Source organism: Babylonia areolata, chromosome 27 (assembly GCF_041734735.1).
Source record: "Babylonia areolata isolate BAREFJ2019XMU chromosome 27, ASM4173473v1, whole genome shotgun sequence".
Lineage (NCBI taxonomy): Eukaryota > Metazoa > Mollusca > Gastropoda > Neogastropoda > Buccinidae > Babylonia > Babylonia areolata.
In genome coordinates this window covers 18,935,375-18,940,374 of record NC_134902.1, presented here as the reverse complement: position 1 = coordinate 18,940,374, position 5,000 = coordinate 18,935,375, and positions in this window count along the sequence as shown.

Here is a 5,000-nt window from a genome sequence, read left to right as displayed (position 1 = left end):
CTAAGTTCAAAACCAGACTCACCAATAATCGCGAGATGTGCTTTTTATAAGCAGAAAATAGATATTCTCAAAGCAAAGAGAAAACTGAAGGGCACTAACATATTCATTGGTGAGGACTTCTCCGTCAGAGTACGAGACCTGAGGAAGATGCTGACCCCCCACCTGAAGAAGGCGAGGAGTGACGGTAAGCGTGCCACCATGGTATACGACCACCTCCTCATTGACGGTAAGAGATTTACTGTTGGCAAGGGTGACATGCTTGTGGAGTCAAAATAGGACTCGGGTCGGCCCACAAATTCCAAGGAAAATTTGTCTGTGGCATTGACAGGAGTAAATGATAAGGCGACACCGGCTGAACTGACACAGGGCCACAATAACAGAAAGGCAGAGTTAGCACGTGCAACATGTGTACCAGTGTGTTGTGATGAAAACGCGGTGGTGTCTGTGTCAGTTGGGAATGAGAATATTGCACGTGATGGTGTGTGTAAAGAAAACATGTGTTGTTTATCCTTGCCTGTTGATGATAACGTGTCCAAAAATGTTGATTCATCGGATAAACTGTATTCCTATTCTTTTGTGCACTGGAATATAAATGGTTTGTTCACAAAAATACATGACAAAGACTTCGTTTCTTATGTTAGTTCTTTTGATTTTATTTCTTTGGTTGAAACATTCGTAGAAGATTTTCAGTCTCCTGTATTTGATGGGCACACAGTCTTCTGTAAACCCGCCATAAAACTTTCGACACATGGAAGACGTTCTGGTGGAGTTATCTGCCTTGTGAAGAATGATTTGTGTTCCTATGTTAAATCAGTCAACGTGGAGTCCCATCTTTTCTGTGCACTGTTAATTGATAAATCTTTGTTTGGTACATCTAAACACATTATGTACATATGTGGTTATGTTCCACCTGAGGGATCGCCTTTCTATTTACATTTTGATGTTGGAAATGGGATTAATTTACTGGAAGACTTCGTATGTGATTGTTTGCTTTCCATTCATAACAATGATGTGTACGTGATGCTTTGTGGTGACTTAAATAGTAGAACCTCAAATATTTCGTGTGATTGTGAAGATAAATCGATTGATATCAATGACCATTATTTGAGCGGACCTTTGTGTGCAAGCAGACATTCTGAAGATACCGAACTTAATAATCATGGTAAACTGTTGCTCAATATGTGCACTGTTTTAGAATTGTGTATTTTGAATGGCATGTGTGAGGGCGACCTTCAGGGTCGCTACACGTACGTCTCTGACAACGGTAGCAGTGTGAATGACTACTTCTTAATGTCATGTGAGTTATTTTCTGAAATCTTTGAGAAGTGTAAACTGAACATATCAGACAGAATTGAATCAGATCATATGCCATTAGAACTGTATGTTAACTTCACAAATGATAATAAGTATAGTACACAAAAAAATAATTGCAGTTATACAATTGAGAAGTTTGTGTGGGATGAAGAATATGCTATTCTGTTTAGTAACACAATGTGCTGTGATGAAATTAAAACTCAAATAGATATCGCTATGAATTTGATAGAGGTTGATTTTAATGATGCACTTATTGTATTCAATGATTGTATAAAGAGTGTAGGTAAGTGTATGAAGAAGCAGGTACGTTTTAGTAATAGTGTTAAGAATGAGGACTGGTATGATAAGGAATGCCATGACAGTAAAAGAAAGGTCCGCAATTTGTTAAAGAAATTTCGCCGCACTTTGTCCGTTCCTGATCGTGAATTATATCGTAAAACCAGACGAGAATATAAACAAATGCTGAAGAGAAAAAAGAAACAATTTAATGATTTCTTATTATCTGAATTACTTCAGTCTGTAAATAATCAGAAAATATTTTGGGACTCAGTACGCAAAATTTCAAAGAAGAAAAGACAACCTGCGAATAATATCAGTATGGATACATGGTTTCAACATTTTAAACAGCTACTTGAGAAATATAGAGATACTGATAATGATTCATTTCAAGACCATGTTCAATCTGATATTGACGATGTTGATCTCAGTAACGCTGATGATGATAATTTGAATCGTCCTATTTCAGTTGAGGAAATTTTGTTTGCTTTAAGGAAATTGAAGAAACGAAAAGCTGCTGGGCCTGACGGGATTATAGGGGAACTATTGACAAATGCATGCAAATGTAATTCAGTAACAGACTTTCTGGTTAAGTTTTTCAACTATTTATTTGATAAGGGGATTTATCCGGAATGTTGGACAGAGTCAGTTATTCTTCCATTGTATAAGAAAGGTGACGTAAACAATCCTAATAATTATAGAGGTATATCCTTATGCAATGTGTGTAGTAAATTATATAGTGCAATTATTAACAGGAGACTACAGGAATGGGTGGAGAACAATAATATTACAGGAGAATTTCAAGCTGGGTTCAAGCGAAATTATTCTACTATAGACCACATGTTTACGTTGATGGCTTTCATACAAAAACAGTTTTGTTTAAATCGCAAATTGTACGTGGCTTTTATTGATTTTGAAAAAGCGTTTGACTCCATTAATAGATGCTTTCTTTGGCCTATCTTGTTTAAAAATGGTATCCGTGGAAAACTGTATAGATGTATTATGAGTATGTATGACTGCGTGAAGGCAAGGGTGCGTTGCGGTGCTGCTTTGACTGAATGTATTAGCTGTACGTCTGGTGTTAAACAAGGAGATATTTGCAGCCCAGTTTTATTTTCGCTATTCATAAACGAGTTAACAGTAGAAGTTGTCAATTCTGGAAGACACGGTGCCACATTTACTGGTGATTTTATGGAAATTTTTATTCTTCTCTTAGCAGATGATGTTGTATTAATGTCGGAAACAATAATAGGGTTACAAAATCAGCTAAACAGTCTGCAACGTGCCGCTGCTTCTCTTCAACTAAATGTTAATATGGATAAAAGCAATATAATAGTGTTTAGAAAGGGTGGATATCTTTCTGTAAGGGAAAGATGGACATATAATGGATTGATAATGCCTGTTGTAAATGTATATAAATATTTAGGTTTGTATTTTTCAACACGTTTAAGTTTTACTTTTGCCTGTAAAAACCTGACAAGCAGAGCTAAAAGTGTATTGATAGGTGTCATGAAGAAGTTATGGTTGTTGAATAACCAGTCACTGAAACTGTTCTTGAAAATATTTGATTCTCAAATTCAACCTATGATACAATATGGTGCAGAATTATGGGGTCTTGACGCTGCTGCTATGCACTGTGATAAAGTTCATTTGTATGCTCTGAAAAAATTTCTTGGAGTGTCCCCACAAACACCTAATGATTTTATCTATGGAGAAACAAACAGATACCCGATATCTTTACAGTCTGCTACTAAATGCATTCATTATTGGTTAAAGTTGACACAGATGGATACTCATAGACTACCACATAAAGCATACAGAATGTTATTAGAACTGGATAGCAGAGGCAAGAAAAATTGGGTTTCGAATATTAGGGTGAAGCTATGTGAAAATGGATTTGGTTTTGTGTGGCTTAGCCAAGGGGTTGGGGATACTAAAGCTTTTATTCGTGTGTTTCGTGAAAGAATGATTGACAGCAGATGGCAAAACTGGAATTCACATATCCAAGGCAGTGACAGATTTGAGATTTATCGACTTATCAATGACCAACATAGTTTTCCAACTTATATGTCTATGAATGTTGACAGGCATCTGAAGCATGTAATGACCAAATTTAGATTTGGCGTTTCTGAATTGTTTGTCCATCGATATCGTTACAGACAGTCTAACATTTCTGATCCTATTTGTCCGTTATGCAAAAAGTCAAAGGAAGATGAAGTCCATTTTGTGCTAGATTGTGCAGAATTGAGAGATATCAGAGAACAATTAATTCCAGAAAAATATTTCAGACAACCTGGTTTATTCAAACTCGTCTTGTTAATGTCATCTACAAACGAAAGTCTTGTTAAACAATTCACTCTTTATCTGTGTAAAGCGTTTAAACGTCGAAGTGCCTTCGTAACATCTTGAACGTTCTGTGTATTTGTACGCGACTTTCATGTTTATCCCCCTTCTAAGGGGCTATGGCCTTTATGAATAAAACATCTTCAGTCTTCAGTCTTCAGTCTTCAGTCTCTCTCTCTCTCTCTGCCTCTTTGTCTTGAATATTCTATCCTTGAAAGAGCATACATCACACAAACGATGTGGTTTACAATGAAAATCATATTGCAGAAAGTAAAATTGATGATGATGATGATGATGATGATGATGACGTCAGTAATGACAATGATGGTGACGATGAAGATGGTGATGATGATAATAATAATAATAATAATAATAATAAAAAGAAGAAGAACAAGAAGAATGGTGATGATGACAGATTAAAAACAACAAGAAGAATCCACTCAAGTTTTTAAACTGCCGCTGAGAAAGCGAGAGAGAGAGAGAGAGAGAGACAGACAGACAGAGTTATTGCCCCTTTTTCTAAACTGCTTTTTGATTGTGATTATATTCAAAAATCAAAGTTTGCAGGGTTCACTGACATTTGCGGGGACAGGAAACGTGGAAGAGATGCTCATCGCAGATCGACAGATGATGATGAACGTCAGAAAGAAAAGATCATTTTATTGTTCTGGCATTTTTTTCCTCACATTGATGTGGCGACTTGACATTTTCTCTCTTTCTTCCCCAGTGGACTATCTCGTATCATTGGGAGAGAGAGAGGGGGGGGGGAAGAGGCGGGGGGGTGGGGGGGAGGTGAGGGGGGACAGAGAGAGAGATGGGGGGCGTGGAGGTCGGAATCGAATCGAATCGAATCGAACCGAATTTGAACATTTTTATCGTGGGGGTGGGGGGGAGAATAAGGTATGTACACACACACACACACACAGACACACACACACACACACACACACACACAGACACACACACACACACACACACACACACAGACACACACACACACACACGCACACGCACACACACACACACACACACACACGCGCGCGCACACACACACATATAATGAAATT